The sequence below is a fragment of the Corythoichthys intestinalis genome, chromosome 15 (assembly GCF_030265065.1).
Source record: "Corythoichthys intestinalis isolate RoL2023-P3 chromosome 15, ASM3026506v1, whole genome shotgun sequence".
NCBI classification, from domain to species: domain Eukaryota; kingdom Metazoa; phylum Chordata; class Actinopteri; order Syngnathiformes; family Syngnathidae; genus Corythoichthys; species Corythoichthys intestinalis.
The window spans coordinates 52,594,208-52,617,139 of record NC_080409.1 but is presented as its reverse complement, the minus strand read 5'-3'; the positions used below and the strand labels follow the sequence as shown (position 1 = coordinate 52,617,139).

General features: G+C 40.0%; 1 long non-coding RNA gene across 1 annotated transcript in view; it reads left to right on the top strand.

Annotated features, from left to right (window-relative positions):
* The window catches only part of LOC130931153 (uncharacterized), a 57,547-nt gene extending 40,711 nt beyond the window's left edge, over positions 1 to 16,836 (top strand). The window contains exons 3-4 of the long non-coding RNA XR_009067165.1: positions 14,641 to 14,755; positions 16,706 to 16,836. This is a non-coding gene — a long non-coding RNA (uncharacterized LOC130931153). The remainder of the gene's footprint in view (positions 1 to 14,640; positions 14,756 to 16,705) is intronic.
* Positions 16,837 to 22,932: the final 6,096 nt, after the last annotated feature.

The following is a 22,932-nucleotide window of genomic DNA, read 5'->3' as shown; positions in this document are numbered from 1 at the left end:
TGAACAGGAACTTTTTGAAACCCAAAAAGGCTCACACGTCTCTCCCTGGTACAGCAACAAAAGCCTGCAGCACATCTGGCTGGCGTGATGCGAAATATTCCGCCAAATTAGCTGAATCCGCAGCTGTTCTGCATACTCTATACTGAGGATGATTAGCCTGCTGACATCACATTCGCCTTTTTCTTCAATCCAGGAAGCATAGGCGGATCTACTATTCAGGCGAAGTAGACGGTCGCCTTAGGCCCCCAACCATTAGGGGGCCCCCAACCAGCTGCCCTGCCCTTGCCCCAACGAGCAACGGCTTGGGCCACCGGAGCCAGCAGCACCCCCAACTATTCGTCATGTATAATTATGTCAGCATACCAAACAAATAACAAAACAAAAAAGAAAGCCATTTGAATGCTGCATTTATATTATCTCCCCCCTCCCACACACGCACTACAATGGACTGTTCCACGATGACGAACAGAGTATCAGTCGCTTAGCTTTCATTTAGCGCCGTTTAGCATCGCTTAGCTGTTCGTTAGCTTCACTTAGCTCTCCTGCGGGTTTCACGCCACTAAGCTCGCTATTTTTACAGCTCACTTGCTACTTTGCACGTCGGCTATCGTTTATTTCGAATACATGAGCGAACGTTCTCTCCATGAGAGCCAAAGTGCAGTGAGGGAGAAGTTGAGAACAGGCCTCTAATGCCTATTTTATCTTTCTTCTTCTTCACACCGAACATAAAATACACAACAGCACACCCTGTGGCGAAACAATGTAGTACAGTTCCAATCAGTCATACAATAACACCCAAACAGCTGGTTAACAGCAAAAGCACGTCATGTTCGTCATATAAATAATGGTTTCTGGAGTTAATCCTACATACTTCAGAATTGATATCATAATATGTTGAGTAAATACTACATAATACAGATTCTACACTAAGAATAGCTTTCAAATGACACACATGACAAATATGATTGGCAATGAATAAATATTATAATTATTATACTACTATTATATAAAGTAGTATACTATAATAACACTATTGCTAGAATTTTTTTAAGAATTGTTTTGAATAATGTTGGAAAGGCAAAGTCAGTGTTCTGAATCTGTTTACTTTCCATTCTTTTGCACTAGTAAATGCGATCAGCATTTAACCTCATTGTTTATTTGTGATTAATTATTGTTATTTACATGATTATTTGTACTTAAGTGTTCCAAAATAGTGGGTGAATTAATATGCGTCAACAAAAATTTCATTGCTACATTAGTAAAAAAAAAAAAAAAGAAAATTATTAGATTAGTCGATTAATCGTAAAACTAGTCGGCTGACCAATCAGGAGAAAATTTGTCGTTTAGGACAGCCCTAGTGTACCAGAACATATTTCCTCCACACCCTTCTCACCTTTTTAACACCTGACCCATGAAGAGGGCCCCTGGATATGTTCGCCTTAGGCCCCAAAATTGCCAAGTCCGCCACTGCCAGGAAGTTATTCACTAAATATATCGGTCGCTTCCACACATATCCAAGCGATCCTTATGAAATAAACATGCTTTTTGCTGTCATAGGCACTTTAAACCACATTTTTACTATTTCAGACAGATGAATCCTTCATTGCCATCTTGAAATATCCTCCGCCTCATGGGAATAGGGCAAAAGATCCACCGTTCAGTATAATCAGGTAGTCAGCCAGCCGGCCGGCCATTATATTTAGGCACATAAAGTTGCTGAACCAAGACATGACCAATTGGAGCAAGCACAGATCATAACACTGACCCCAAAGGTTTGAAGGTTAAGGCAAAGAGTGTGATGGGAAGGTCAATTTATCAGCCTCACGTCTTAGCCTGATGCACACATATCTCTAGAACAGGGTCAATCTGGACTCGTCACACCACATCACCTTTTTCCATAGCTCCAGAGCACTATTTCTACAGGCTCTCTTTCCAACTCATAAGTGGCATTGCGTATTGTCTTAATATGGGCATAAATTCCACACCTAAATTTGCAGATACACAAGACTAGTAATTGGCACATCTAACTCACAGTTCGTGAATTCAAATTTAAGCTGGAGCCTTACAGTGCGGAGTTTACAGGTTTTCCTGGTGTCTTTGTGTTTCAGACAGTTACAGTGGGGCAAAAAAGTATTTAGTTAACCACTAATTGTGCAAGTTCTCCCACTTGAAAATATTAGAGAGGCCTGTAATTGTCAACATGGTTAAACCTCAACCATGAGAGACAGATTGTGGGGAAGGAAAACGGAAAATCACATTGTTTGATTTTTTTTAAAGAATTTATTTGCAAATCATGGTGGAAAATAGGTATTTGGTCAATAACGAAAGTTCATCTCAATACTTTGTTATGTACCCTTTGTTGGCAATAACGGAGGCCAAACGTTTTCTGTAACTCTTCACAAGCTTTTCACACGCTGTTGCCTGTATTTTGGCCCATTCCTCCATGCAGATCTCCTCCGGAGCTGTTTTGGGGCTGTCGTTGGGCAACACGGACTTTCAACTCCCTCCGCAGATTTTCTATGGGGTTGAGACCTGGAGACTGGCTAGGCCAATCGAGGACCTTGAAATGCTTCTTACGAAGCCACTCCTTTGTTGCCCTGGCTGTGTGTTTGGGATCATTGTCATGCTGAAAGACCCAGCCACTTCTCATCTTCAATGCCCTTGCTGATGGAAGGAGATTTTCACTCAAAATCTCGCGATACATGGCCCCATTCATTCTTTCCTTTACACAGATCAGTCGTCCTTGTCCCTTTGCAGAAAAACAGCCCCAAAGCATGATGTTTCCACCCCCATGCTTCACAGTGGGTATGGTGCAATTCAGTATTCTTTTTGACACAAAACCAAAGGTGTTCAAACGTCCATCTAGTCTGATCAATATGTAAAATTTACTACTTTAAATTAACCTAATTTGCGTAACAAAAGTCCGCTTTCTTAAATGCTACAAATGCTTACGTATTCACAGTTCTAACAGCAAATCGCTCTAGTCTAACTCCACAAACTAGCTGTAAAATTAATTACAAATGCATACACAAACATATATTAGCTGAAACAACTTACAGCCTATTCTATTCTAAACAATGATTGACGCACACAGCCCTTTGAAGGTCGAGTCTCTGGCAAGATCAAGCTTAACCGTCTGTCAGTCATCGTTTACTTTAATAAGCATCTCCAGTTCACTCCCTGATGAACAAAGAGTAGGTAGAGGGAGGGAGGAAGGGAGCGAGCATGAGACTGCGCGATCGTCTCTGGACAGCTCATCTGTATTGTTTTTTTTTTGGGGGGGGGGGGGGATCTGGGATGGACTGAGGGCGGGAAGTATGAAGCGCGAAGTAGCAGGGATCACTGTACACCTATGTTCAAAACGACATACATTCTAACAATACCGTATTTTTCGGACTATAAGTCGCGTTTTTTTTCATATTTTGGCTGGGGGTGCGACTTATACTCAGGAGCGACTTATGTGTGGAATTATTAACACATTATGATATAATTTCACATGTTATTTTGGTGTTTTGCAGTGACACTGATGGTTTTGTAAAGTTGTTAGCATGTTCTTATGCTATAGTTATCTGAATAACTTTATAGCTATGGCCACGTTCGCGTTCTACCTTTGGCAGTGTATGTTCAATTGTATTATTGACTTTTTTTATCTTGAAATGGATGCATTTAGTTTGTGGCGCTTTCACGCCCACGTGAGGGCGCACTCGTACTTGTTTACGTCACACGCCAGAAGAAGACGGACAGCTACGTAGCTCTGAGTGAGTGAGTGGGCGAGTTAGCTAGAGAGAATAGAGGGATGTGAACCTACTTTCATTGTTTATGCTTTTAAATCATCTCTACAGAGGCAACGCCTGTGTGTATCATCTTTTCTGTTGTTGCTGTGTGTTTTCCACCCGTGATCGGACACTTAGAGCCAGTTGTGTGGTTGTTTGAACGATGTGCTAATGATAGTGAACGCATGCTAACCTGTTACTTATTAGTACCTAATTATCATTTATTTACGTTGATGCGAACCTGTTTTCTATCGAGGACCAAATTGATTCAGCAATTTATACGGACGTCCAGCATTGTCTTTTGGGAGTTTGCTGTATAGCCAGGACAGGCCGTAGCGTTGGACAGTATATTCACATTTCGTTGTTCATGCACTGTACACTGTACATTTATTTAGCATGTTGTCCTCTATTGTATTTTTATATTAAATTGCCTTTCAAGATGACATGTCTGTTATATGTGTTGGATTTTATCAAATAAATTTCCCCCCAAAATTCGACTTATACTCCGGTGCGACTTGTATATGTTTTTTTTCTCTTCGTTGGGCATTTTATGGCTGGAGCGACACAAAAAATTGGTGTTCAAACGTCCATCTAGTCTGATCAATGCGGAAATTTAGTAGATGAAATTAGCTTAATTTGCCTAACAAAAGTCTGCTATCTTAAATGCTAAGAATGCTAATCCCAAACCCACCCTTCTTCTTGCCCACGGCCCACCATGCGAGAGCCTTCAAAAGACTGAATGTTTAACTAAGCGTTGTCATTTTTTTCTCGGGAACCTTTTTGTTGACTACTCATATGGTGACCTTGGAACGAGCTTGCCTCCCCACCTCAGTGTTTCTGTTTAGCCTCGCTATTTTGATCTCTGTCGACCTGAATACATTGTCAACTTGTTTTCGGTGAGCCTTCTTTAAACCTTTCAAAATGGAGCCAATACAACGGGTTAAGACTAAGGCAGTAGTTCTTAACCTTGCTAAAGGTACCAAACCCTACAGGATTCACATGTGGATTCAGCGAACCCTTTGAAATTAGTTAATAAAGCAACTTTTTCAAATTCCAAACTGTATCTAATATAGCGATTTAATGATTTAGCAAATTCCAGTTTAAAATGCTTCTCATTTTGAAAGCATAGGGAATAGCATGGAAACAGGTCAAAATTTGAGACCATGCTGCCCATTGGTCTGTTGTATTCCCTCATACCAAGTGCGAGTCAACCTTCCACTGAACAAACCAGTTCCTCCTCCCATCAGATCGAGGACTAGCAGTTAAAAGAAATGGATTAAGCCTGTAAATTGGGAGCAAACCAGTCCAAGACCTGGTCTAAAAAGCCACTTTGCTTAGATTTAATCAGCGTACGAAAACAGGGCTCTGTGTTTCTATACCTTCACTGAACCCCTGAAACTTACTCACCGAACCCCTGGTGTTCGATCGAACCCAGGTTAAGAACCACTGGACTAAGTGAACGCGCGGAGTTTGTCCTTCTGGCCAGATTGCCAGGGTCCCGTCAGCCCAGCCCGTTGGAGCTGCACCAGTGCGATTCCGGTCAAGTAGGCAGTGGCGCCTCCAGAAATTTTTCATAGGGGTGGTCAGATGGGGCCACTTAAAATCTTGGGGTGGCACACCAAAACTAAAAGCCATAATTTCAGGTTTTCATTATGTTGTTGGAGTAAAAGGTCAGGGGAAAACTATCAGAAAGACACGGCTACTGATATACTTTGGTGTATTGTGTAATATTTGATGTTAATAATGATTTAATGTGCATAGTCCATAACTGTCCAATCAACATTTTGAGTTCCACAGCAATTCTGTTTTATTTTGTTATGTATATATTAGGCATAAGGTGTACATTTAACAAAACAAAATAAATGCATTCATTTGGGATGAAATGCGTAACTGATGCTACAACAATCTAACGATATACTGGCAAGCGAGGTGGCCAGTGGGTTGGCCAACAAATTTATACGGGTGGCCGTCAGTGTTGTCAGTAACACGTTAGTTAGGAACGCGTTACTGTAATCTGATTACTTTTTTCAGTAACGAGTAATCTAACGCGTTCATTTTTCTACACCAGTAATCTGATTAAAGTTAGTTTCCTGAGTGTCTCTGCGTTACTATTTTTTCATTGCCTCATAACGTATGTAGAATGAAGAATATTGTAGTCATGTACAAAGAGCATTTTGAATGGAAAATGCTAAAATAAAAGGTTCCCGGTACATGTTTCCATGACAACCTCTTAGCTATTTCCTGTTTTGGTTTGCGTCACGTGTTGTGGGACTGAGGCGGGTGGACATTCGCGCCAAATGTTGAGACGTTGCGAGGGAATGTTGATCTGTAGATATACATGAATGAAGGTGAGTATTTTTCCTTCATTCTGGAGGGTATCAGCAAAAGGTGGGACCCCCTACATGCGCGGCCATTTCGTAGCTTTGCCGTAGCAATGACGGGCAGTCATTGCTCCAAGTTGGCAAGCTTTGTTCACATCATATGCGTGTTGCACATTCATGCCGTGAGGTGATGTGTTCGTTTAGCATCTGTGGGATGTGTTGTAAGTCCAATTGAGTGTAAAGTGCTTAGTTGCCGCCACGTTTTGTGGCCAAATTGACCGCGTGTGTGTTGAGAGGAGTACTTCCGGGTTGTTAATCTGCACGGCTGCACGCGCATCCGCGCCCACCACAACCTTTGTGTTTATTTGCACTGTACAATCCACTTGTGTTGTTGATTATTGTGCCGTCAGTTTGCATTGTTTTACATTGGCACTGATAAGCCGAAATTCAGAAGTTTTGACATTAGGCTTAATCTTAGAGTTAGCGGGGTTTAATTGGTCGGTGGAGTTGATTTCAACAAATTCCAAGCAGTTAGTCAGATATTTGTTAGTTTCAGGGCTCTGGAGTGGCTAAGCTAGCGCGAAATTCTGATATTCCCCTTTAAATTCAATCATCGGAAAGTCAATTACATGTGATGACATTTTTCTGTTGTCATTTTTTTTTTTCAAATTTATTGTTTTTTATTGAAAAGCCATTTGTTCTTTCAACATACCAGACTGAAAAAAAAAAAAAAAACGTTTTTCTTCTGCTTTTCTTTTTTTTTTTTTACAAACAAAATAAGATTTTACAAAAAACAAAAACAAAAAAAAAGATAAATAATAAAGTAAAAACAAAAAACCGAGAGGCAGGGAACCTATTACTTCGCCATATTTTTTACATGAAAGAAATTGTTATGTATAAGCATATATTAACCAAAATCATTTCGTACAGGCTTAACATATTCTGTCCATTTTGTCCACATCATCTGTTGTCATTCTTATGTTGAGGCGACAAAGGGACAAAAATGTGTAAAAAGTAACTGATAGATTACTTTTAAAGTAATTTAGTTACTTTGATAATGAAGTAATCAGTAAAGTAACTAGATTACTTTTTTGAGGTGTAATCAGTAATGAGTAATTAAATTACTCTTTCAAGTAATCTGTGACAACACTGGTGGCCGTGGCCACCCCTGGCCACCCCCTGGTGGCGCCACTGCAAATAGGGCTCTAAAATAATTAATATTTTATCCCATATTCCCAGAATAAAAGACAAATAAATCCACAGCTACAAAAAGGTTGGTACACCGTCTTATTATTGCAACGTTATCTTCCACAGCTGGAATATCTTATGAAGATTTGGCATGGATACACTCGATGTTCAGTTGCAAAAAGTAGTTGCTTTTCAGCTTAAACTAACAAAAAGAGATTCGCAATAATTCAAGTCATCCGTGTGCTGCTAATACATGGCTGGAAATTAAAGAAATGAAAGATGGTGTTTGGATTGGCAGATCATAAAGGACTCCTACAAGGCGCTTCCTAGTACAGAGGAGAACCATTTTAGGGCTTCTCTCTCCTATAACTGTGCTCAACGCTACATAGCTAAAATAGATCACGCAAAAACTACAAGTGTTTTTACAGCTAAGGTTCAAGGAGAGTAGAAGGAGAATGGGAGTGTGGGCTTCAGAGAAAGTGAGAACAGGAACCCCTGTATGGGTCAGGGTTTGAGTACACCATGCTGTAGAGAGAAGCACACCTGCCATTTTGTGAGAGTCTGCCTGCTGTGGCGAGGTTAGCGCGGCGGCGTCCCCCCATGCCCTATTTACACAGCAACCAAACATCTATAGAGGGAGCCGGAGAGCGTCTTCAAAGACGTGCCCTAACTCTACGTAATCACTGCTGCCTGGGCTTTGATCTCGGGGAGGGGAGAGAGAAAATAATTACATGTTTCTAGGTGCCCTTTTACAATGAATGAAAGGCAATGTTACATTTGAATCTTATGGTAATGGGGGGTTGTCTGCGCGAATGTGATGGGGAGGTGCTGATTGCTACTTGAGGGAAATAAAACAAGACCCGCTGAGACATTTTGTTCTACCAACCCTGAAAGCTTCTGGCAACCTGCCTCCACAGAGCGCAGAGGCGGGGTCAGAAAACAACGTGGGGGCTGGCATTATACAGCCCTTGGTGCACTTTTGTGCAAGGGAAGGAAATACTCACCGACTGACTTAGGCTAGATTCAAAACGCACAAATCCAATTTTTTGTGTTTTTCTGAGTTGAGTGCGGCATTAACTTGAAGGTCTGGACCGGGAAAGTCATAAAAGTGGACCATTTCAAATACGATCTGTGTATTTGGTGAAAATCCTATTTGGGCCACATTTTTCCTTGAATGTGGGGGCAGTCTGAACTAAGGATTTCCCGATCCAGGTTTTTGCACTTCCGATCCGATACCGATATTGTTTTGCACTTCCGATCCGATACCGATACTATCTGAGCATGTGTTAAAGTTTAAAATTATTTAGCCTCCTTACTTAGTTGTCAGACTCATGTTGAAAAGGGTTTTAGTACTCTTGATAACAACTAGCCAGCTGTATTAGGTGAGTTTGAATAACACACAACGGTTGGTAACAAGAAACTGACCTGTTTATTCAGCGACAAACACAAAACATTATAAATAACAAACAGAAATGGCATAGTCAGTCAGTAAAACGTGCAAATAATATTGTAAACTGTCCTAAAAAAGCAAAACACAGATACAACCTCAATGGAAAATCCCACAAACCCCCCAAGCTATTAGATGCTTTTAATGTTTCGTGCATTAGTTACAATAATTGTATAAAAAGCCTCTCAGGTTTAAAGAAAACGACTATTTCAGTATCAAGTTAACATTTTAAAACAGTAAATAAAATACTCAAGTCCCCATTCTGTAACAGCAGCTTTAAACTACATTCATTTAATTTTGCGAATCAACTGTTAAAGTTGTTAAAATTGCTCCCGTTATTCCATAATTTCCCTTCTGTCTACTTCCGACATGTGAAAGTTTTAAAACTGATTTGAAGATAGATTCAAGTCAAGATTTTGCCGATTTAGGAGTATTTTAGATAAAAAGTTAATTAGGTTCGCTTGGAAGGTTCACAACAGCCTCCTAGGGAAGTCTCCTGCTTTAAGATGGCGGCTGTTTACTAACGCATACTTCAATGTTGCTAACGCCGTCGAGTCTGCCATTTTGCATCTAGTTCTATATACATATGATATCTATTATCTACAGTAAAACAATGTTGACGTAGTTTGTAGCAGCTGTCAGCAGCAGTCAGGTATTCTTGTGTTTTTTTTATCCAGCAGCATGAGTTGAGCTAAAGCCGTGAGTTGAGCATTGGGATTACCCGGGTCTATGAGAAGCATGATGTTTACTCTCGGGACGCAATGCGGTCCGTTTTTCACTGCGTCCCGAAGACCGCGTTGTGTATTTGTTCAGCTTTACTTGACATATTTCAATAATGGGAATTTGGATGTTTGTGAATCGTTCTCGAATCTTCCACGGCCGAATCGCTCAAGGATGTAATGACGGCTGGGCATGTTCTACCGGGGTTCTAAGTGTTGGATGGTGCGTCTTTACTCACAGGAGATAATGGCTCGTCGTCCAGAATGAATTCTTCGACTCTTGTTATTCCCTGGGCTTTGGGACTGTCGAGTGCCAGTTTGTCACGCATAGCAAGTTTCTGCCAGTGTTAGTTGGGTTAGTTCGGTTTTCTTAACATACTCCTTATATTGTTTGTGGTGGTATTTCGCTAAATGCTTGATTAGGTTGGTTGTATTAAAACTTCTTACAGCTTTACCAACACGCTTGACTTTATTGTGGCATATGTTGCACTCTGCCTCTTCGTCTTTGTCGTCCTTAAAGGTGAAATGATCCCACACAGCTGACATTTTTACCGATAAAGTCTCTCAGTAAATTGGGAGACGGTAATGTAGTGTGTTGAAGATGTGCTGTAAAATGCGGACCGTATTTTAGGGAAACCGAAGCAAAAACTGGAATGGATTATGTAAATCGGTGCGCTTGAAAACCCGGATCGGACTTTTTAAAAAAAAACGAATCGGAAGTCTGGATCGGACTTTTTCCGTGTCGGCCGATCCGATACCGATGCGCATTTTTTTGCCCATATCGGCGTCCGATCCGATCCAGATATCGGATCGGGACATCTCTACTCCAAAGTATTGAGTCCATTGCAATGGCAATGAGCAGTACTAAATAACGCGTGACTATAATCTGATTACTTTCTTTAAGTTTTTTTTACCATTTACCATTAGCACCTAGCTTAAGCTACGCAGTAGTCGGGCTTGACCTCAGCCATAAAAAAAATATATAAAAATAAAATGAAGAAAAGGATATGCCTGATAATGCTCGGTTTTTTTTCTGTGCGCCAAATAAACAATATTTCAGTATTGCATACATTGCCGAGTCGGGGCAAACTGACACACACAGATAAGGCTTATGTGTGTGCGTCATGCACGCACGGTGCCTGCATTCGTTTTTTTTTGTTTATTATTTTTTTTAAACCTGTCCTGTTTGGCACGGAGAATGGAAGTCTAAGTGTCCGGTTGGTCTGAACAGTTGTAATGTTTCACAGTGAGAGTATGACTTACCGTAATTTCCCGAATATAAGGCGCACCTGTGTATAATGCGCACCCCAAATTTACTTGTAAAATCTAGGGGAAATTATTGTACCCGTTTATTACGCGCACCCTAATTTTAGCACCAATAAATAGAAGAATACAAGAAAACAGAGCTCGTGTACAGATACAGAAATGTCATTTTACTGACTGGTGAAATACAGCACAAGCATAGCACATTGGTAGTTCAAAACATTACCATAAACTGACAATATTTACGGGAATAATGTGATTTGACAACTTCTCCAACTTACCAAAATCTAGGAGAAAGCAAAACAGATGTGACTTTTCTTTTAAAGGCTGATGTATAACTTGCTCGTTTCATCATGATGAATAAATGTTTCTTCCATGGATTGATATGGTAAAATGAAATTGAGAACGTAAGTCGGAAATCCGTGAGAGCTCATCGCTGTTGACACAACAGTAACAATAGGAACTAATGTTATTTGGGTTTGAGTTTCCGGAGGGACAGATATAGTTGACGGCCACACACAGGAAGTCTGTGTGCTTTTGTTTGTTATGGTCCGAGTTGCGGAGCGGCAATAAACGTTGACTCAAATGAGTTCAAGAAACTAAAATATGTGCTTTATGAAGAGTGAAAAAAGCAGAATTGAACACAGACGAAATCATTCGGCCGATTAGAGTGAAGCATTACCGAAACAAAATGGTGACGTCACGTACCGTAATGGTCGGCAACGGGTCGCCGCATACGTTTCTTCAACACAATGTGGCCGTGTCAATGGAAAAAAATCGGTTTATACAGTATATATATATGTAATATATATATATTTCTGTCGCCATCCATGTTTATAATGTGCACATGATTTTACAAGTTGATTTTGGGGGGAAAAAGTGCACGTTATATTCGGGAAATTACGGTACTCCCATTGTGATCATTCAACATATGGCGGAAAACACGGACAAGACTGAAAAAGCAGTTTCTGCCCTTGCACTCCTCTTTAAAATAAACTGCTGTATTTTAAGCCAAAAGAACTGTTGTCTTTGATAGAACAATATGTCTATATGCTGCCATAGCAGATTCATGGCGTATTAAGCCCCCAAACAATTTTTAATTTGTCCGTTTTACCCTGGTAACTCCCGTTTACAGACGTCACGCAACCACTTTTGTTTCAACCCAGCCATAAAACGAAGGTAATTAGTTATATTTATTATTCAAAAAGTCGTTTTTAGCATATAATCATTAATTGATGTCTAATATTTCGTTTTTAAAAAAAAAAAGACTTAAAAAAATGTCACTCGTATATTTTAAACTTTTAAAACCTTTTTTACAAATTATGTCACAATGAAAAAAATGGTGTCTGTAAACAGGTCACTGATATCTACCTCATAACTATCCCTTAATTGTATTTTTTTTTTTTTTGTTACTGTCGCATTTCCTCCGATATGCAAGATGATAAATAATCTATGCAAAGAAAAATTGAAAAAAAAAATGTTTCGAATCTCGACCACTCCTTGATGTCTGCGATTTCTGCATCGTAACCCTTGTTATATGACCATGTTTCACCCATAAAATCCGCCAAAAATCCAGCTGTGGCCATTCACAACTGTGTCTTGACACTCGGTGATACATGCTACATAGTTTTTGGATCGAAAATAGGTAAGTGCGCGATACTATCTCGTTAAAATCATGGCGTCTTTAATTCTGCTCTCGAGTGCTCTCACCTCTAGTCAGGGTTTCGGTGCTTAAAAAGATTGTATTTCTTTTTTTTTTTAAATGCTCACCTGTTCAAAAATTTTCTTCCCCCAGAAAGTGGAGATGTTAAGCTTTCCAATGATGTATCACACACGCATGTAGGACAATTTTGAAATCTGGCCAAACTGGGGGTCTCAGAGCGGAAGTTCAAGTCACCTGAGTGTTTTCCGCTATATCTTGTTTATTATGACAAAGCAGTGAACAGGAAGGGGTTATGGCGGAACAAAAGAAAAGAAACGAGAAAAAAAGGGAAACACAAACAACAACAAGAAATACATTGAACACTTACAATAGCTATTAATATGTTAGTGCTATCGTCAGTTAGAATTATTTCTGGTTGACACCATGTGGGGGGCCTGTTGACCAGGGAAAGAAGGGGAGGGGGGTGGGGAAGTCTATAAGCTAAGTAATTGGGAGTGGTAGAATGTACTCAAATCAGCTCTGTGATCTAGAACCAAGTAATCGTGTGAATCTCTTGTGAGTGTTAGCCCGTTGGCAACCGACCCTACGCCGCCCAACCGCCAGTCTCGGCACCGGAACCCCCGACCCGAGCGTGCCTAATCACATCCAACAAGTACGCGAGCCCCACCAAACACGCGACAGCCACGCAGACGAGTGGAGACACTGCGCAGGCGCCACCCCTGGCCCACGGCCCCCACCCAGCCAGCCCCGGGGAGGGAGGGAAGGCGGGCGGGCAGTGGGGGGGGGTGCAGCCCATCCCTCCTCCTGCAGCCCAGCAAAGGAGCCATCGTCACCCTCCCGGGATCCAGGGCAGGGCCTGCCCAGGCCATTTGGGGGCCCTAACCAAAATAATGCAAAGGGGCCCATATTTTTGGCCCACCATTTCGTCACAGTGTACTGTGAAACCCATACATGCAATCCAACCCATACGTCCATATTTTGTATAATAATCAGATTTTGTTGCACTGCATACTTCAAACTTCTCACCCCAAATGATTGTCAGTACTTACAGTAGATAGCGCCAAACCTTTTTCTAAAAGAGGGATGAAAGAAGTTAAGGAAGAACTTTTATTTTTTTAAGCTTGTAATCAAGTCTCAAAACTCACAAAAGTCAAATAAAGCAAACTGTAGTAAACAGAATACAAATTAAACAATTACCAGATTGGGGGCCCCCTAGTGGTCAGGGGCCCTAAGCAGCTGCATAGTCTGCGTATAGGCTGGACCGGCCCTGATCCAGGGTGGTCGCCCGGGCCACCCGCCCCTCCCATCAAACACCCCTCAGGGATGGGAAGAGGGGATGCACCACCAACCCCACGCCCGGCCCACGAGCCACAGCCCCCAACCGGCACAGCACGCCACGAGATCCCCAGCGGCCCACCAAGCCCAGGGCAAGGCAGGGTCCCCCGCCGCAGCAGGCGACATCCAACCCATACACCGGTGTCCAGCAAGCGACGCGCAGCGGAGCGCAGGACCGGTACCCATGCAGAGAAGAAAGGGGAAGGCGGAAGCAGGAGAACGCCGAGGAGCCGCCATGGGGCGACGTGAGATCGGAGCCCCGACCTCCTCCCACTCCCGCGGCCGGCAGCACAGGCAGAGGGGAGACCACGCCCCGGAAGCCACGCCAAAGAGAAAAAATGTGGGACTCACCTACCACCCTATTACTGTGGCTGCCAGGTTCCCGGCTGGCTGCCGTTACTCAGCACCGTGATGGGATGAGTGTGATGTATGTGGTGTGTTAAAAAAGGTGCAGGAATGGCGGGGACTGCCGTGAAGGGGTAACTGTGAGCCCCAATCCATATAAACTTTGACTATATAAGACATAACGGAATTATTTAGGTCTGTTATGTGTCCTCTTTTTGGAAATCAAAATATCAACCTTGAATGATGTTGAGCCAGCATTTGTTTTGATGCCCATGCACATGCAGTTTTCTCAGCGCATCTCAGACTGCAAATTGGTGCGCATGCATGATACTTGAACAGGCTCACTGGACGTAGGCAGTCTGAACGGGCGCGCCAAAAAAAAAACAGATATGACAAAAAATTGGAATTTTGCATGAAGACCTGCAGTGTGAACCTAGCCTTAGTGACCACTGTGCATTCCGGAGTGCCTCCGCTTATTTGCGCCACTGTCTGCTTTTAGTTCTCACAGGGCTCTATTGTGATTGCCTGCTTATGATCTGTGGATTTGATTTTGCACGCATTTAATTTTCCTTTCATCTTTTTCCAGGAAGGAATGTGTGATATCAGATTGTCTGGAGCGACGGAAGAGATGTCCTTAGTTTGACCTGATGGATCCAAGCACAAAGAAGAGGACAGGATATCGTCTTTCAAATATGGCCAAGGTAAAATGTCTAGAAATTATGACACAATCCCACTCAGCAATCACGACTAAGTATTCTAATATTTCATTTAATAATGCTCATATTATCAATTAATAATGAGATTTTACAAAATTAGAATTGATGAGTCGCACTAACTGATTGACCTTCCATTATGTTAATCAAGATCCAGTAATCGATCTTATCTTGCAAAGATGGTTAGCATTAGAGTTGTCCGATAAAAGCATTTTAAAATGATATCGGATACTATTGACATTATTTCCTTTTGGGTCAATATGGCAACGCTGTCATGTCCACTTATTGCTTGCCTGTGTTTCTAATGTTTTGACGACTCCTGCTGGCGCTTAGGTGTAACTAGTTTTGATAAGTCGCAGCCCTTTCTGGTGACTAAATCATATGTCGACGCAAGCTCATTGCGAATAGAGAGAGCTAAATGGACGAGCTAACGTCTGCAGCCAGTTTACCTTAGCAGTTCTTGCCATCCCACCATGTTGTTTGTGCTTGATACAAGCATGGCTTGTAAGATATATTCTTCCTTTGTTTTATATTCATGAGAATTCTGTAGTACAACCCCTAGCAAAAAGTATGGAATCCCCAGTCTCGGACGAGCGCTCACTCATTTTATCATGTAGGACAAACTCGGATAAAAAGCTTGAAAAAATAATAAATTAGTTCAAAAGTGCAACACTTTAGCATTCAGAAACACTAAAAGAAATGAATAAAAATAGGGTTTAGATCTGGGCTAATTGCAGGCCATGACATTGAATGGATGAGTCTATCTCCAAAGAATGCTTTAACAGTTTTAGCTCTGTGGCATGCTGCATTGTCATCTTGGAAAATGAGAAACATATTTTCAATTGAAGGGATAAGAAAGCCGTCTAAAATTTCAATGTAAAATTGTGCATTTATTGAAGATTTAACCACAGCCATCGCCCCAGTGCCTTTGCCTGACATGCAGCCCCATACCATCAAGGACTAAGAAAATGTTGATGTTTTCTTCAGGCGGTCATCTTTGTAAATCTCACTGGAACAGCACCAAACCAAAGTTCCAGCATCATCTCCTTGTCGAGTCAAGAATCTGCATTGGACAAGGTGGTAAGAGTCAAGAATCTGCATTGGACAATCTGCATTGGACAAGGTGGTAAGAGTCAAGAATCTGCATTGGACAAGGAGATGATGCTGGAACTTTGGTTTGGTGCTGTTCCAGTGAGATTATACAGTATGTGTATATAAACCCCGCGACCCTCGTGTGAATAAGCGGCTTGGAAAATGAATAAATGTGTATATAACTCCATTTTTTGAGTTGAATAATTTCGGGATATCTGTTAAAAAGTCATTATTGAACAAATCTAGTTAGCACGATCTTACCTTTATATTGAAAATATAACAAATTTTTTATGTTAGTGAATTGTGTGTCGTCATCTCCTGTTCATAAAAATATTAAGTAACCTGATAAAAGAGAAAATCAGCTTTTTTTGTTGTTGTTGTTCACGATACGGTATTAACAAAATATGAGTTTTTGAATCACAACAAACCACTAACAGGTTCAGATTGTCCAAGAAAAACAAATATTGTGTAAATAGTACTAATAAAACTGTTTAACCCTTTGTCACATAATGTCATTTGAATTTTAAATTTTTATTGCACTCATAAATATACATTAAAACGCTGCATGGACCATGTATCTATCTCCATATTTCCATCATTTCTTGTCCTTTTTCAAAACCGAAAGCAGCACAAAAGACTACATATCCCAAGAGCTGTTGTGATGTCAAGAAGGACGAACCGAATGTGATCATTTTTAATAAATTTTCGAGTGAGACGCCAACTAATGAAAGGGAGGCATGCGAAGCAAGCAAAGGCCGTTTGGATTGAGGGAGCGACTTTGAAACGTGCAGAATGAATCTAAAACTAAATTTAGCGCAAGCTAATGCATTATTTCATTAACTCAAGGAAGAAGATGAGCCGCATTTGTCGTTGTTTTCCTTGGATAAGTCGGAGTCTCGGCGAGTAGAAGTGACAGCAGCGCGCAAACGGCGAAAGAGTAGGCTGGCTAAAGTTGTGTGTGATGCAGCTCCATTACCTGTTCATGAAGAAGCTTTATTGAGTGCGCGAAAAAAACTTTATTGGGTCACATGTCTGAAAATTTTGAATTGAACTGAACTACTTGTCAATATTTTTGAAAATGCTTTTTTTCAATGTCATATGTATTTTTTCTTCACTATAATCTTTTCAATTTTTGTATAGATGTGTGTTCGAGAAGCTTGATTGCATGTACGTATATGCTTTTGATAAGGTGATGGGTACAACACCTACCACAATACCTAACTTCACAAAGTGATATCCTTCAAACCCTTTTTGTGTTAGATGATATATATATATATATATATATATATATATATATATATATATATATATATATATATATATATATATATATATATATATGTATATTAGGGCTGTCAAACGATTAAAATTTTTAATCGAGTTAATTACAGCTTAAAAATTAATTAATCGTAATTAATCGCAATTAATCACAATTCAAACCATCTCTAAAATATGCCATATTTTATGTAAATTATTGTTGGAATGGAAAGATAAGACACATGACGGATATATACATACAACATACTGTACATCAGTACTGTATTTGTTTATTGTAACAATAAATCCACAAATGGCATTATTAACATTCTTTCTGTTAAAGTGATCCACGGATAGAAAGACTTGTAGTTCTTAAACGATAAATGTTATAGTTACAAGTTATAGTAATTTTATATTAAAACCCCTCTTCATGTTTTCGTTTTAATAAAATGTGTAAAATTTTCAATCAAAAGTATAGTTAATATAATAATAAGAAGAATAAAAATAACAATAATAAAAATAGAGTGAAAAGTTTTACGTGTATTTTGCATAGCTAAATTGATATGGAATGCCAGTTTATTTAGCATTGTTGTTTAACTGTGTGTCAGAATAGGGCCTCATTACTATAGACTGAAGTGCTTTTCTTTTTGAGAACATTATTTATTTTTTGAGAGATAGGAATATTATTTTTGTTGTGCTTTCACTAAAGGATACTTATGTTTGTTGTGAAGGAGAAGCTTATGCCAATAAACGGCGCGCCTGTGTCCACTCGCCTTTACTGTATAACATATACAGTAGGGAGAACAAGTATTTGATACACTGCCAAAACCCATTGGCGGTGTATCAAATACTTGTTCTCCCCACTGTATCTGTACATATCTTACCCAAAATAAAACAAGAGACACATAATTGACACTAAAAGAAAGAAAACTTACCGAAATATGTGTGGAGCACAAATAGCAATTTGCATTGCATTGTGAATACAGCATAAACGTCTCACAACTACTAATTCTCCCACGCTTAGAAGACATAACATGAGTATGGAACGACGCTGCCCCAAGCGGCCGGTGGCATTCTCTTCACTCTTAATGTCCATAAACGGCCTCATTGTAATGTTTGAGGCAATATGCCAGCGGGTGCGTTAATTGCGTCAAATATTTTAACGTGATTAATTAAAAAAAATAATTAACGCCCGTTAACGCGATAATTTTGACAGCCCTAATATACATATATATTTTTTCTCACTATTTTGCACTGTATATAACCTGTTTTGACCATAGTATGTGTAAAGGCCAAAAACGCCTATGACCATACCTGCTGTTTGTGTTGAATTGTCAAACATAAAACTATTCAATCTTATTTATTTTCTATTGAATGTTTATCCTAACAAGTTGAATAAATATTATCAAGCTTCAAAACGGTTGGCCGAGCATATTTGGTTGTCAATGGGACATCAACATTACAATTTTAGAAATATTTTGGGATTTTTTTGTCTTTTTGGGTCCAAAGTTTGGATTGTAGATGGTCAGTGAAGAAAACAACACTTTGGACATGAAGTTAAAGGTGTCCTGAAAAAAGGGACCCAACTTAGCCATTGTGAACATTTTTTTCTTTGAAATATAAAGGCAACATCAAATGCATGCAAATTCAGCCAAAATAGGCTTAGGTGTTATAAGGTTAATAAATAGCAGTTAAAATTTGAAATGAACATTGATTACTCTGTTGTACATCCAATAATTATAATAAAATTCTCATCTTAACACATTTTGCTTATCTCCAATAAAGATGTGCATTTTTTAAATCATGGTCCTACAAATGGAACATGTCTTTCAATATTGACTTTTCACTTCGCCCTAAATAAAAAAAAAGAAAAGTATTTGAGCGGCTGGTTAAGAATCACTGCCTGCCTTGACTTTACGTGTGATTACAAACACTTTGTGCAGATGTGTTATCAATCTAAGAATCTATGACAGTTTCTTCATTTGAAACACATGAGAAGACAGCCAATCATCCTTCACGTGCCCTTTGTGACTGATGCATCTACTTCCTGTCTACAGCAAGCATGACCATATTGCATTAACCCACCGTATTGGATCTTGCCTAACATAACGTATTGGGGTTGTCTAAACATATGATGCCAAGACCTATAATAAGTATCTGTCATGCTGCTCTGGACTACTGGCTTCTTGTTTGAATGATTGCGCAGCATCAAAACTATGACTGCTCGTGCAAGTGCCGACTCCCACAAATGCAAATATCCACTGAAAGTGTGTCATGGTATCTTGGAAAATAATATTATACCACTTCTAGCACGGCGATGGGAGGCTTTAAATGCATTTGTTTTGTAGACTCTGCTCAAGAAATGTATTTCACACCCCTAATGTTTATTCAACAGCTGCACTAAGTACATGGTAACCCCCCCAAAAAACGGGAACTTTTTAACAATCCAATAAAACGAAAAATGATGGAGGAAAAATCCTGCATGAATGCATTCTTGAAAGCTGCTGTTGACGACTGTTGAAAAAAAAAAAAAAACAGAATTTTCACGGATTGGCAGACATGAGCAAGTGACAGCATTGCCAGCTTAAAGGGTATGTAGCGGCAAAGGGGGTGTGAGACATCAATAGAACCGTAATGTGCCAAGATAACAAATATTGATAAAGTTAAGAAAAAAATCGATCACATTAATGAGCAATTATCGAAAATAGATCGAAAATGACGAACATTCCCGATAGTGTTCCGGAAACAGCCGAATGGGGCGGGGACGTCACGACAAGTGATTGACAGTCGAGGCGGAGCCAGGTGCCATTGTTTTTTAACGACGAGAGAGTAGCGTTGGGGTTTGTTTGATGAAAACATCACAAAAATGGTTCAAAACTGCTGTGCTATGTGGTGTACAAATAGTTATTTATCGGAATATAGTATCCATGAGTTCCCGAACGCGAAAAAAAAAGCTGGACTACGCAGACAATGGGTAAAGTTCGTCCGTGCAAAGAGGGCTAATTTTCTAGACACAGCCTCCGGCACGCTTTTCTGTGGTGCGCATTTTCCACCTGAAAGCTTCTCGAACTATGGACAAGTGAAATCGGATTTTGCTAAAAGATTGCTGCTCAAAGCAGATGCGGTGCCCACCATACACGCACAGCCACCTAAATGTCCCGAGATATCAAGAAAGAGGACGATGACTGGCAAAGGAGGCTAAGGCTAAGCAAAGGAGGGGAGCAGCCAAGCTCGAAATGGCCAGAGTGAGTACTCTTTTATAATTAAAAAATATCACGCATTGGATACAGGACTGGACACATGTATAAATTATCGCTCGTAAAATATATAGAACAAATCCTCTGATCCCATTCATATTTGTGTCTGTTGGCAGAGCGAAAAACTATGATAGCGCAATAAATGATAATTATTCTACACATTACTTTATTATGCGGTCACGGTGTATCAGCTTCAAAAAAACAAATGCAAAAAATATCATTTGTTGTTTCCCACACGATCTGCTGCCGATGTTTCATCAGTGTCATTGCTCCCCTCAATGACCGTTTCATTACGCTGCATTGGCGTTCGTTTGGGCTCAAATTGGTAACCTACAGGCATGAAAATCTCTCACCTTTCGGAGAAATTCGCCGTTTTGAAGTCAAAAAGGGCGACCTACGTGAATTGCATAGATCCGAGGAGAAATTCTTTTTGGGAGGAGGGGGGGGGGGGTCGGGAGGTTTTATTTAATTATTATTATTATCATCATGTGATTAACTTAGTACGTAAACTGAGCACTTAAGAAATCCAGTCTGCAAATCCTTCTAGATGCTTCGCTGACGAGAACCAATCATCGGCCCAAACTGCGTTCCATTATTCCAATCGCGCGCACTCTTTACGTGTACATGGAGTGCTTGGAGAGCCTTTGGTTGCGTTGCAAAGCTGCGAAAACAAAAAGCAGGCCTTATCCAGAGCGGGGCAGACCAGAGCGCAGCATACACACTTCCCTGCATTTGCCAGCAGATTGAATTTGGTGAGTAATGCTTTCAATCGTTTTCATATTTTGCGATATAATAAAGTTACTGCCATTCGTTGCAGCTTGCGTTGAACACTGCCAGAGCTAGCCCAATCTCCCGTGAAAAAATAGCTCCCGTTAAATTGGCGTCAAACTCGTGTATTTAGCGGTTATATTAACGAAGAAACGCACTGTTGAGTCAAATTAAGCGGCATGCTCTCGGATGGAGTGGGGCGCCTCGCATCGCTCCCGTCGTCCGCCTGAGACACGTTATTTTCGTTTGGGACTCTAGCTGAGGAGTGGTGGGAATGACTCTTGCTTCTTAAAGCTTTTCAGAAATACAGGGATCCCTCGTTTCTCGTGATTAATGGGGACCAGAACCCGCCGCAATAAGTGAAAACCGCGAAGTAGCCCCCCCCCCCCCCCCCCATTTTTTTGTGCGTGTTCGATGTATGTATTCAGATTTTACATTGGAAAAAAGATATATATATATATATAAGACAAGTTTTTTCACTTTTTTTCACCAAAGTATCATTTATAAATGGTTTTCAAGCACTTCAAAGTGTAAGAATTATGATCAGTTTTAAACATGTTACTGCCCCACCAAATTATTTTTAAACAAGAATAAAGTAGTAAGAAAATGCTTGGCTTTATTATATGCTTCATAGTGAGTCTATTCAAACCCTCTCAGGCTTTGTTAAACGGTGACTGACACATGTGCAAAGTTTTTCTTTTTACATATATTTTTTTGTTTGAAGCAATTTATTTGATTGAATAATAAAGACAAAAATGTCCTAGCCAAAATGTGGCCCAAACACAAAACTACATTACTTCAATGGAAAAATTTGTTTCAATCAAGAAAAATTGTTTTCAAATGCTTTTTTTGTCTCAAATTTATTTTTGCAATCAAAAACAATTTTTTTTGTTGAAGTGACTTTTTGGGGATTAAAAGTATATACTGTATTTTGATTGAAGCAACTTTATTTTTGATAGAAGTAACTTTGTTTTTTGATTGAATAACAAAAACACAAATCTACCTCCATCGTTATTGAGAGAGAAAGAAATTAAGAAAGCTTTAAAACTAAAAGCCACCGGAGAGTCTGTTTTTTTTTTTTTTTTTTTTTTTTTAAATATTTATATTTCGTTACATAGACATGCCTCGTAGGGAAAGGAGATTGAGGGGTAAAAAAAGGAGTTGGATGAGGCTGCTAAAGGCAGTGGATACCTCATCAGCTGGGTGAATAGCAGCCCTGGTAAGAACAAGTTTGCAAGGATAGTCGGCTATTAAATACAATTATAAACACAATCACAATGTTATTTTTCTATAAGATTTTATGTCATTGCTTTATTAATCATTAGGTGCTAGAGTTGTTAAGTATGGATAATAATGAAATAATAGTTTTGAGAAAACTGTGCTGTTGGTGGCTCAGTGACCATCTGATGTGGTTTGTTCTCAGATGAACAAGTTGAGGAAGGAAGTTTTGATGCAGAGGTTGAAGGAAGAAAAGAGGCAGACTGACTGAGTCACAGCCAGAAAGTGTTGATGACAGTTTTGATTTCTATTCACTGTTACCCCCTCCCAATTAAAGTATGTCCCAGTCGCAGCCAATTATTATCTAAAGCTGGTTAAGATTGAAGTTATGTTGTTTTAAGGTGTATTAAATACTTGTTCATGTGCCCCTTTTGATCTACAAGCACCTGCCCCTCCACCGGTCTCTGCACGGCCCTGCTGAAACACAGTGTGGGTCGACAGAGCTCAATATTTTGTTGGGGTGTACAGTGTACTGGAACATATTTGCTCCACACCCTTCTCACCTTTTTAACC